Here is a 13,948-nt window from a genome sequence, read left to right on the forward strand (position 1 = left end):
CTTTCTCAAGTTCTTCAACATCCAAAACTTTGCCACAAATAGCTTTCATTATATTGGATAGTTCAATTATATAGGACGTTACATTTTTTGACATACAGCATCGTAAAGTAATTGGGAGTAAATCTTGTATCCAGATGTGGTAATCATGTGATTTTAATGAATATAATCTTTGATCTTTGAGACTCACACATCGAGATATATTTGACGCATACACATCTGGGACCTTTATATCCTTCAACACCATGCAGAACACTTCTTTCTCTTCCTTTGACATTGAAAAAATAGAAGGCAGCAACTGATATTTCCCATTCGGAAGTACTTGAGGATGAAGATCACGCCGAATTCAAATGTCAACTAAATCAAGTTGGCTCTGAAGATTGTCTTTTAATTTTCCATCAACATTCAAAATTGTCCCAATTATGTTCTCCCAGACATTCTTCTCAATATGCATGACATCAAGATTGTGGCGTAAAATGTTGTGCTCCCAATAAGGCAACTAAAAAAAAATACTCATTTTTTTCCACAAGGCCGCCTCATTAGGATCATCCTCTCCATTAGATTCATCATCAGATTCATCCCTCGATCTTCTCTTTGATTACGTGTTAGGCGGTTGATTTATCTTCCCATAACTAAAATTAATATCTTTTAACATAAATAAGATTTCAGATCCAATGGTTTGCTCAGGAGCTCCTCTGTACTCTTTAGTACCGTCAAATAGAGTCCTCTGAAATCTAAATTTATGATTTCCATCTAACCACTGACGATGGCCCATGTAAGAGAACTTCTTCCCATTGTACGACCACTTCGAACAAGTTTGTGTAGCATAATAAGGACAAGCATAACGTCCTTTAGTACTCCAACCTGATAAATTAGCATAAGCCGGGAAATCATTAATTGTCCACAACAAACCTGCATGTAAATTAAAGTTCTTCTTTCTCAATACATCATATGTCTCAACACCCGACCATAATTGTTTTAACTCTTCAATAAGTGGCTGCAAATAGATGTCAATATCATTTCCGGGACCTTTCTCTCCAAGGATAATCATTGATAAAATAAATGAAGATTGCTTCATGCAAATCCATGGAGGTAAATTGTAAGGAACAAGCACTACAGGCCAAGTACTGTACGAAGTACTCATGATTTTAAATGGATTAAAGCCATCAGCTGCTAGCCCAAGTCTCACATTTCGAGGATCGCTTGCAAAGCTTGGAAATTTATGATCAAATGATTTCCAAGCTAAAGAATCTGCAGGATGTCTTAATAATCCATCATCAGTCCGTTGATCATTATGCCACCTCATAGATTCGACTGTCTTTGAGGACATGAAAAGCCTTTGAAGTCTTGGTATTAGGGGAAAATATCGCAAGACCTTGACTGGCTTCTTTCTTAACTGTGCCCCACCTTCATCTGTACTCATATCTTCTGTACTATTATTCATCCAACAAGACTTACCGCAAACATGACAAGACTGTTGGTTTTTCTGATCACCCCAGTACAACATGCAGTCATTTGGGCAACTATGAATTTTATCGTACCCAAGGCCCAAATCTTTTATTAGTCTCTTCATATCTTGACAAGACTAGGGAATTTTTGCAAATGGAAATATCTCTTTCAAAAACTCTAGCAGCATTGTAAAAGAGTTTCCGGTCCACCCTCCCAAACATTTTAAGTGAAATAGACGAATGCAGAAGGAAAATTTTGAATATTTTTATCCCTTGTAAAGTTCTCCATTCATTTCATTAAGTAAATTGTAGAACTTCGCCGCTTCTTCATTTGGCTCCTCATCAGGTGCACTTGTTCCCGTTTCGCAAAAAAACATTTCCACCAATATTACAATCATCGGATGCAATAAAAGTCAGGTGGAAACGATTGCTCACCATGACTATGCATATTTAATGCATCTCGCAACATATCTTCCATGTCATCTTGTCTAACATACTGATTGTAATCAGTATCAGGATAAGTTGGATTAATCGTTGAAGAAGTTCCACTAGATGTACACTCTCCATGGAAAATCCATTTTTTATACCCCCAAATAAAGCCATCATAATTAAATGTTCGTAGACAACTTCACGAAAATGCCAGTTGATGTTGCCACACTTCTTACATGGGCAGAGAATCATATTCTCTTGGCTTGCATTTTGAAATGCAAAATTTTTAGAAAAGTTTGTACTCCATTTTGATAGGCATTGCTTACCTTTGACAATTTCATCCAACTCCTATCTATTTCGTAGTTCTTGAAATCTAAAGTTGACAACATATTATAGTTATTTAAATGTTCTCAATTGATTTAAATCATGTCATTATACTAAATATCAAGCCTCTAATGGGTATAAACTAATTCAGGTAAATTGCGAGATTTTCAAGTATGGATTTGTGTATTATGTAAGTTAAGTAAGTTTAAGTAAGCTAGTTATGTAAATTATGATATCAAATATATTTAAGTATTATGTAAGTTATGTAAGTTATGATATGATATATATTTATGTAAGTTATATATTTATCTAAGTTCTATAAGTTATGTAAGTTATGTAAGTTATATATTTATCTAAGTTATATAAGTTATGTAAGTTATGTAAGTTATATATTTATCTAAGTTATATAAGTTATCTAAGTTATGTAAGTTATATATTTATCTAAGTTATGTAAGTTGTATAAGTTATATATTTATCTAAGTTATATAAGTTATGTAAGTTTTGTAAGTAATGTTAAATATTTATCAAATATATTTATGTATTATGTAAGTTTTTATTTGACGATGTGGATAATCACATGGATAATACATATCAAGCATCAAGTATCTATAGGTAAGTTATGGATTAAATAATATTTATAAAATTATTTTAATTAAATAATACTGAAAAATTATTTTAATTCAATAATATACACGTCGGTCGCTTTTATTTGACAAATCACATGTGCGATTAAAATAGTCCACAATTAATTTAATTTATGTTTTACAAGTCATCTTTTCTTAAGTACATGTTAAACCACTGTGGACATCCGTATTTAGCTTAAAAGGTATGATTTATTTTGAATAAAAATTTTAACTTAAATGATAAAGCGAGCGATAATATTTGTGATAAAACGGACGAGAATATTTCAATAATAATTTAAATTGAAGTTAAAAACTATATAAAATATTTTATTAAATATTTGTATATTAGATGGGACATATTATATTAATAAATAAATTTATTAAAAATCATGATAGAAATATTTGTATATTAGATGGGACATATTATATCAATAAATAAATTATTAAAAATCGTAATAGAAATATAGAAATATTAAATCACAAATTACGAAAATATGGTAGAAAAAATTCACGTGGCAAGCATACATGTCGATAGGTATAATATTATTAAAAGGTTGCAAATTGAGCAGAAATGATCCCTTTTACAGTATTATTGTAAGTAAGAACATACGCATTGGAACCAGTAGCAAAGAGATCCCAAAGATAAGCAGAATAAGCAAATTAAAAAAATTAAAGACAACATAACAAGTCTCTAAGGATAAACAGCATAAGCAAATTAAAAAAATAATCAAAGGACAGGCTTGAAATAAGTTAAAAACATGATCCATTACTGATCCATTAAAAAATAATCTTACGATAAACAAGAATGGTAGTTTAAAAAAACGAAAAAATAAAAGAAAATAAAAGAGTAGCTAACCTTCTGGTTATCTAGACTTTGTATTTGAGTAGTATTTGTACTTTGTATTTGGTTTCTTAGATATCGAGTGGTAACTTATAGAGCAGTTGAAAGCTTCGACTCTTTTTGCTATTGCTGATCCGATCTTGCCCAATCTAACAATTCCAACTGATTACAATTATTACAAACATGATTAATTATTTAGCATATAGCTATCAAAATGAAGAAGAAGAAGCTGACCTGAAGATAATCTTTTAGTACAGCGACCAAATTGATTCAGACTTCCTCTACTGAAGTGCTGTCATCTACATTTATATCATTCTCGACACCTTTCTCACCCAATTTGAAGCAGTTAGTAAATCTATTATAAAAAAACAGATTAAAAAAGCAAAAAGCAACTGTTACATATAAACGCAAAAAGCAAAAAGCAAAAAGCAAATCTATAAACCTTTTTTTATTATTAATTTTAAAACTTGCATGTTTTAATGGTTAATTATTTGAGTTACTTTGACATTTGGCATTTAAATTTATTGTTTGGATAAGATGTGGAGTGTCACAAAATGATTCCTTCCCATACCTAGAGTTAACTTGTACTTAAAAACATGGATAATGAAAAAATAACAAGGTAAATCTCTCAACCTTGAAAAGGACATAAATAAGGTAAATTGCTCAAAATTTAAAAAGAAGTAACATAGTAAAATTTATTAAACTAATAAAATATCTATTCTTTATAATGGTGAAGTAAGTTAAATATTTATAAACTCTTAAAAAATAATTAAAATCCAAAAGGGTTATTATGGTAGGTTTCCATGAAACGTGTTCAGTTTTTTATCAACATATACTCATCAGAAACTAATTCTTGGAGTTTCTCAAAAATCAAATTCACATGGGATTGGGGTGTGAACTTTGAACTTGGGCTTTTCTTTTAGGGTGTGATCCATTGGACAGTTATCTTCCGGAATCAATATGGTTTGATGTTGAAAACAATGCGAATGCTTATAGTTGGTGATGCAAGTTTAGGTATTTCGGGAAGTCTAGAGGCTATTAGAAGCTTGCAATTGCTGAAGTATAGTATATTTGAGATGGTAGAGGATCATTCGGATTGGTACTTAAAGTACAGTTTAGATCTTAAACCTCAAATCAATACTGTGTCCTTTAGTCCCAAAGGATATCAGCTTTTTTGTGCAATTCAATCCAAGGAAGGAGGAGACTCACTATTCATGGTATTTAAAGATGGTACCGTGTTGACTTACAATTTCAAGGATTGCAGAATAAAAGGTGTGGATTGCCCCACTATCACGCCCAACAATCTTGATGTATGTGATTGGTTTTCGAGCTTACAATTCTTTGAGACCCTTTGCCGTATTTTCTGAGATTTTGTAACTTAATTATATTAACCAATGCAGTACACCAGTTATTTTATGCATACATCTCATCTATAAAACAAATCCTATCCTAGTGAACATCAATGGATGAGTTCAGCGACCTTCAATTTGATTTTATGTTGGATCTGTTCGATTATTATTCTTGCATATTCTCCCTTATTACTTGATACTATTTTCTATTTTTACAATGTCAAACAAAGTATAATTGCTTACTTTACAAATAAATTATTTTTAAACCTTAATATCTGAAAATTCTTCATCTTTTAATTTTCTTGATCGAATTTAAATTTAAATTTATGAATATATTACAAGGACCTTACCATTAATCATTATCAAACCTCAAAATTCCTATTCCTAGGTATTTAATGATACATAATTATCTTTAAACTAGAACTTAATTCAACTTCAACAAACTCCACCCACTACAATTTTAACATGATTTTTAACATAAGTTAACTTAATCCTCTTCAACCATGACATCTAAACTTCCAATCCAACAATGGAGATATAATCAAAACTTAAGTTAATTCATGAATTTAACACTTGTGCTATGTTTATCTATCATCTATATCAAAATATCCAACAAAAATCAAAAGGGAAAACTCATCAATTTTTAGTTATAAGCTACGGAAGTAGTGAGAAATGAGAGACCAAACTTTCCTCAAGATATTTCAGTGGAGAAAGATCAATAACTAATTATGTTACTATTATATATCTGTCATGAACACTCTCAAAACAAGCAAATATTACTGATAAATTTTAAACCAAGTACTGAAAGTTATCGATTGGTTGTAGTTGTAACATCCTGATTTTCGGTTTTTTCGCGATTCTTGATATTTTAAGTAGATTTCTAAAATTTGGTATGAGATTATGGAATTCATAATTTGGGTATGTAAATGGGCTTATGGAAGGCCCATGAGGTGGCCAAAACCCGGTAGAATTTTTTTAATTTTGGACTTTGGAGTTAGGGGTTCTGGCTGGGTGCCCTTATATTAAGTTGTGGGTAAAATGTATAACAAAAAGAGATTTGGTAGAGTGGCAAGGGTGACGCAACTAAACTCCTAAAAAGGTGGCGTGTGGAGCATAAAGGAAGACCTGGGATCGATTCCCTGTGTTGGCAAATAAGAGTATTTATTTTTATGTGCAGGAAAGGTAAGTGTTGGAACCTAAGTGGATTCTGTAAGAGGAGAGTTGGATCAAGTCAAACGCATGGATTAAGGAGGGATAAGGGGAGAGATTTTAGGGATTTGAGAGAATGATAGAGCTTAGCCGATTGGAAGGGGTTAGAGAGGGGAATTCGGCAGGAGGGTATTAGGTTAGTAATTTCGGTATTAGGGTCTTAGTTGTGTCGTTTTCTCTTCTATATTAGTTTTCTCTTCTTATTTTCTTCCCTAGCCGAATCTACCATCTTCCCTCTCATCTTTTCTCCCTTTTCTTTTTCAAAAACCAGCCCATTACTTTCCTCTACTCATTTATTATTTCTTTCCTTAATCTCTACTTCTGCCGAAATACCGCAAAAAAGCCGAAACCAGTGAAGATAGGGGGTGCCGATTCTTTGTGACCAGCAACCTTTTCTTTCCTTTTCAATAGTTGGCGTTCGATTCCTTTACCTTTTAGGCATCCGGATTTAAGAGGAGAAAGACTGTGGTAAGTGTTCAAACTCTAAACAATTCCTAGTGTAACTTTGGCCAAAAGTCAAACCCCAAATTTAGGAGATGGCGAATATGGGTATAGACTTTATGGGGTCTTCTTTTAATATTTTTTGGTTTGTTTATTGGAGGAGCAGCAAGGTGTAGTGTCGACTTGGAGTAGCTTGGATCACGGAGTGGCTAGACTTAGTCATCAATTGAGACAAAGGTAAGATTCCTAAGGCCATTATGGATGGTGGCCGAATGTGTAAGTGATGATAATAGGAAGTTTTCAATTTGGTTTAATATTAACATGGTCTAATCTATAGTGGTTGATTATAGGAGAAATCGCATAGGAGATCTCGTCAAGGAATATCGCAAAACAGGTGTGTAACGAACCCTTTTCATAAGCTTAAAGCAATAAATGTTAAAAGCGAAATGCCTAATTACTGGCATTTCGAGGACTCGTGAGCAAGCGAATGCTCATTAGTTAGTTAGATTCATTGAGATGATGATCAGGAACATTGGAAACGGTAAGAACGTGATTTTTGGCATTCACGGTAAGTTGGGCCTCGAGGGTGTAATAGGCCCAACAAAGCTTTCGCCCATTTGGGTAAAATTGGTAGAAAACGGAAATATGTTAAATTGCATGTTAAGATCATTATCTTGTTATGGACATAGGCTAAATGGGCCTAGATGACGAAATCGGCTAAGTAGGGCCCATTAGGGGTTTTTGGCCCAAAAACTCGTTTTCGCTAAAAATGGGCCAGAATCACTGTTTGCACCCATGAATTGTTTGTAACCGTTAATGAACATGGAAACCCTAATGTTTGGTAAAATTACAAGATTACCCTTGTAATATGAAAATGACCGTTTTGCCCCTAGGTAAAATGACCATTATACCCCTAGGGTTTATATATGAACTTAATGCATGGGATTTTGATAAACATGATACGTATGATATGCACATGATATGCATGATATGCACATGATATATATGATATGCACATGAGATGTTCATAAATGCATTGGGTTGGGTTTTTATATGGTTGGAGGAAGTGCAAAAGGGCTTATGCCCCAGTTATTAAAGGGCTTATGCCCCAGTTATTAAAGGGCTTATGCCCCGGTTATCAAAAGGGCTTATGCCCCACTTATTAAAGGGCTTATGCCCCGCTTATTAAAAGGGCTTTTTCCCGATTATTAAAAGAGGCTAGGCCAGATATATGATAAAGCAACTATCTTGCCAAAGGAGAGTTATGGCGGGTGGGTCGAGTTAATCCCACATGGTGTCTTTGGTTGGTACGGTGGAGAGTAGCGGATGGTGGGTTGAGTAGCCTCCTAAATGGGTTTTCATTCTTTCATTGACATTATATATGATATTGAAATGGGCCTATGGGCCATACCGCTTCTGATAAAGGCTTCGCCCAAGAATATGAAATATGAAAAGGCTTCGCCAGTGTTATGAATTATGAAATATGAAAAGGGCTATGGTCCAAGACATGTTTGAGGTTGGTTTTGGGCTTAGACCCAACAGTCGCTATTGTTTTGGGCTCGAAAGGGCTTGTTGCATCTTGAGTTTCCAAACTCACCCCTTTCCTTAACCTTTCGTGAGCCTTGATGTGGGGACTTGGTAGGAGGGATTCAGAGTGGCCACGGTGATCGTCTTTGGGCTTTTAAATAAGTGTTGGTTTTCATTTAATTTCCTTTAATTATTATTTATTTTGGGTTGTAATAAGGCCAATTTTAACTTTTCTTTTATTTCTTTTCGGGATTAGTTTACTTTTAATAACTTTAAACCGGTTGATAATTATTCAAATGGGCTAGACTTAGGAAGTGTTTGCAAAGCGATACTTGTTTTCAAAATATGTCAACACTATAATTAATCGATTTATCAAGGACGTCCACTTAAACAAATTTAAAACTCGATATAACAAAGTGTGGTTATGGTTGTGGGTATGTCTAGGATTGGATCCAATCAAAGAGCTTGGTACTTAAGCAGCCTTCATGGCTCACCTCCTCTGTCTCGGATACCTACCTGGTGCCCAGCTTCTATACACTTTGTTAACTCAACAAAATATATGGTTTTAAAACACTAAAAACGGAATGTGGGTTTTCAACTCCAATGTGGCACGTCAGATTCGGCCATAACATCTGGGCTGAGTTTGGGGTGTTACATTTAGTGGTATCAGAGCCAGGTTGCAACAACTCGGCTGTGGATCGGGTCCAAAAATGTTTTCGGAAACTTAGGCCTAAAAAGGGTATTTTTGAAAATGTTTTTTTTTTGAGATGTTTTGCAGGGAATATATGTTAAAAAGGTACAAGTTTTTCTGTTTTAAATCAAGAGTTTAAAATAAAGGGAGTTTTCAAATCAAAGTTTTTAAATTTCTATTTTTGGTGATTAAAAACATGGTTTTTCAAGTTTTGGGTTGGAGAAGGAGGTGGCGCACTGAATCCCTGGCACCAAGTCTGTAAGTATATTTTCCTTACAATATATGATAATATGATATTATGAATAGTACTGAGACTCTACTATGATACTATAGATAGGAGGAAACTGTGAAACGGTAGAAATGAGACTGTAGCTAGACTACGACGATACGAAAACAATTCTTGAACTGCTATATTCCCATAAGACATTTTCTTAATAAATAGTGGAACATTATACTAATTTCATAAAACTCGTAAACAGAAAATTCGATATGAGTACAAGAGGAACTCGTGGACGAGGCCACGGACGTGGGCGCGGAAGGGTGTAAGCTGAATCTTCATCCTCAGGGCATAGGCCAGCTGAGGAGCCATCTGTGCCACAAGCAACGGAGACTGGGTCTTATGATCGGGCTGCGGGGGATGACGCTTTATCCCAAGCCATGTTAAGGGTTTTAGAAAGAGTGGCTGGAGCTAGTACTGGGACGGTGAATAGGGGGTCTATATCGGAGCGACTCCGGGCCAAAGGGGCGAAGTATTTAGGGGTGTATCCGAGTAGCCCCAAATGTGGCGAATATTGGCTAGAGGCGCAGAGCGGATCATGGACGATCTAGCGCTCGGTGGAGCAAAAGCTGAAAGGAGCGTGTCATTTGCTACGGACGAGGCATACCGTTGGTGGATCACCGTAAGGAGAGTACCCCAATTGAGCAAGTAACACGGGAATTGTTCAAAACGGCTTTTAAAGGGAGGTATGTTGGAGCAAGCTATGTGGATGCTCGTCGGAAGGAATTCTTGAATCGACTCAAGGTGATAAGACCGTAGCAGTATGAGGCGAATTTTGAGGTCGAGTCGATATGCTAGTGGCATAGTGGCAACTGAATATGAGCGCATGATGTCCGCTTCGAGGATGGTCTCCGCGATAAGCTTAGGATATTGATAGCTCTCTGAGAGGGCGTGGTTTTGCTGCATTGGTAGAAAAGGAAAAAATAGCCGATGAGGTGAAGCTGACTGAGCGACAGAATCGTGAGAAGGATCGACTCAGATTCAAGAGGGATTTTAAACCCTCAAGTGCCACGAATCGAAATGTTAAAAGAGCAAGGATGGAGGAACCAGTTCGAGCAGGCCATAGAATACTTATAGACCGCAGGCTTGCAGGGACTGTGGTAAGGTGCATATAGGGGAGGCTTGGAAACGAATGGAGCATGTTTTTGATGTTGGTCTAAGGAGCATAAGTTCGAGAGTGTCCTCGGAGGATGCTCAGAGCTAGCGGCAGAGCAAAGGGATGTCCAACCACGGCGAGGAGGACCACCACCACAGAGGGTCGTGGGCAAGGTAGAGGTGGCAATGGTAATGGACGAGGACGTGGGGCACTGGCGAGAGGTCTTGGACACGTGAAGCTTGACAACCGGCGTTGGTTTATGCTGCACGACGTCGTGAGGAGGGAGACGCTCCTGATGTTATAACGGGTACGTTCTTCATCCATAGCATGCCTTACACTGCTTTGATTGATGTGGGTTCTACCCACTCGTATGTTGCTTGTGATGTATCTGGGGCTTTGGATGTGCTTCCTGAGAAGACTGTGAGTGGGGTATCAGTGATAAGTCCATTGGGACATTCGGTTAAGGTAGAAAAAATTTTTAGGGCAGTACCGTTAGTGACACAAGATAAAATCTTTGAAGGAGATTTGATAGAGCTGCCATTTTGGGATTTTGATCTTATCTTGGGAATGGACTGGTTAACTAAGCACAAGGCGACGTTGGATTGTGCTACAAAAAGGATGGTACTAAGAACTGCCGAAGATGAGGAGATAATGGTCATAGGGGAACGAAGGGACTATTTATCCAATGTTGTATCGGCTTTAAGAGCCGAGAAGTTGATTCGGAAAGGTTGTGAGGCGTACTTGGCCCTTGTAAGTCAAACGGAACCTGAGGAGATAACGGTAGAGTCGGTTAGGACTATTAAGGAATTTCAGGATGTATTCCCAGATGAACTTCCTGGATTACCCCTGAACAGAGAAGTCAAGTTTGGAATTGACTTACTACCTGGAACAGCTCCTGTGTCCATTGCGCCTTATAGGATGGCACCAAAGGAGTTGGTAGAATTGAAAGCTCAGATTCAAGAGCTATTGGATAGAGGGTTTATAAGACCAAGTGTTTCCCCGTGGGGAGCACCGGTACTGTTCATAACGAAGAAAGATGGGACTATGCGAATGTGTATTGACTATCGGCAGTTGAATAAACTGACTTTCAAGAACAAGTATCTGTTACCAAGAATCGATGATCTGTTCGACCAATTAAAAGGAGCCTCGGTGTTTTCTAACATTGACCTTCGGTCGGGATATCATCAATTAAGAGTTAAAGAGGGGGATATTTATAAGACGGCGTTCAGACTCGATATGGTCATTACGAGTTTCGGTAATGCCTTTTGGGTTGACTAATGCACCGCAAAGATTCATGGATTTGATGAATCGGGTATTCCAAACCATACTTGGATCGGTCCGTAGTCGTTTTTATTGACGATATCTTGGTGTATTCGAAAACGGAAGAGAAGCATGATGAGCATCTTCGTGTAGTGCTGCAAGTGTTAAGGGAGAAGCAACTTTATGCAAAGTTTAGTAAGTGCGAGTTTTGGCTGAAGGAAGTTACCTTCTTGGGGCATCTTGTGTCTGCCGAGGGGATCAAGGTGGACCCTCGAAAGATTGAAGCAATTTTGGAATGGAAGCCACCGAAGTCGATAACAGAGATTCGAAGTTTTCTGGGGTCGGCAGGTTATTATCGGAGATTCGTGGAAGGATTTTCTATGTTGGCAGCACCGTTAACGAAACTTATAAGGAAGGGAGCACCTTTTGTTTGGACAAATAAGCAGCAAGAGGCTTTCGAGGAGTTGAAGAAGGTTTTGACGGAAGCGCCAGTTTTGATTCAGCCAGAGTCTGGTAAGGATTTTACTGTGTACAGTGATGCGTCACATGTAGGTTTGGGCTGCGTGTTGATGCAAGAGGGTAAAGTGGTGGCTTATGCTTCACGACAGCTTAAGCCACATGAGGTGAACTACCCTACGCATGACTTGGAATTGGCAACGGTAATCTTTGCACTTAAGATATGGAGGCATTACTTGTATGGAGAGAAATGCATCATATATACGGATCACAACAGTCTTAAGTACTTGCTGACTCAAAAGGAGCTGAATCTTAGGCAGCGAAGGTGGATAGAGTTGTTAAAGGACTATGAGTGTTCGATCGAGTATCATCCAGGTAAGGCGAATGTCGTGGCTGATGCGCTAAGTCGAAGGGCTGTGGCGGAATTAAAGGCGATGTTTGCTCGTCTAAGTTTGTATGACGACGGAAGTTTATTGGCGGAGTTGCAAGTAAGACTGACTTGGGTAGAACAAATTAAGAAGCAACAGTTGGAGGATGAGTCGTTGGTTTCTCGGTTTCAGCAAGTTGAGAAGGGGGAGAATCCTGACTTTGGGTTAAATAATGAGGGACTTCTTTGTTTTCGAGGAAAAATTTGTATGCCGAAAGACTCCGACTTGAGATTGATGATTTTGAAAGAGGCACATAATGGACCTTGTGCTATGCATCCAGGAGGGAGTAAGTTGTATCGAGACTTGCGAGAGCAATATTGGTGGCCTGGGCTTAAGCAAGAAGTGACCGGATTTGTAGGGAGATGTTTGACATGTCAACAAGTGAAGGCCGAGCATTAACTACCTACGGGATTGTTACAGCCGGTAAAGATACCACTTTGGAAGAGAGAAAGGGTAACTATGGACTTTGTGAGTGGGTTGCCGTTGACACCTTCTAAGAAGGATTCGGTTTGGGTGATTGTGGATAGGCTCACGAAATCTGCTCATTTCATACCTGTCCGAACCGATTACTCACTTCAGAAGTTGGCCAAATTGTATGTGGCGGAAATAGTACAATTGCATGGTGTGCCAGTATCGATAATTTCAGACCGAGACCCAAGGTTTACATCTCAGTTTTGGCAGAAGTTGCATGAGGCATTGGGAACCCGATTAGATTTCAGTACGGCTTTACACCCTCAGTCGATGGGCAGTCAGAGAGGGTTATTCAGATTCTAGAAGATATGCTGAGGGGTTGTGCTATTGAGTTTAGAGGCAGCTGGGAGGACCATTTGCCATTGGCGGAGTTCGCGTATAACAACAGTTACCAAGCAAGTATTCAGATGGCTCCATATGAGGCACTATATGGGCGAAGGTATCGTTCGCCTACTTGTTGGGCGTAATTAGGGAAAGGAAAATACTTGGACCGAGTTGGTAGCAGACATCAAGACAAGATTAAGGTGATCAAGAAGAGGTTAAAGAGGCGGCGGATCGACAAAAGTCTTATGCCGATCCAAGCGTAAGGATATTGAATATACGGTAGGAGACATGGTCTTTTTGAAGGTTTCGCCTTGGAAGAAGATTTTGAGATTTGGTAAGAGGGTAAGTTGAGCCCACGGTTTATTGGGCCTTACCGAATCACTAAACGGATAGGGCTGGTGGCTTATCAGCTAGAGTTACCACCAGAACTGGATCGCATTCACGATGTCTTCCATGTGTCCATGCTAAGGCGATATCGTTCTAACCCAACTCATATCGTGCCAGTTGCAGAAATTGAGGTACGCTCGGATTTGACCTTTGAAGAGGAACCTGTGCAAATACTTGATCGTGATGTCAAGGTGTTGAGAAGGAGGTCAGTCCTGTTAGTGAAGGTAATTTGGAGGAACCATGGCAAGGAAGAAGCTACTTGGGAGACCGAAGAGACAATGCGTCAGCAGTACCTTCAACTGTTTGGATCAGGTAAATTTCGAGGCAGAAATTTCTTTAAGGAGGATAGAGTTGTAACATCCTGATTTTT

This window comes from Gossypium arboreum, chromosome 12 (genome assembly GCF_025698485.1).
Source record: "Gossypium arboreum isolate Shixiya-1 chromosome 12, ASM2569848v2, whole genome shotgun sequence".
NCBI classification, from domain to species: Eukaryota; Viridiplantae; Streptophyta; class Magnoliopsida; order Malvales; family Malvaceae; genus Gossypium; species Gossypium arboreum.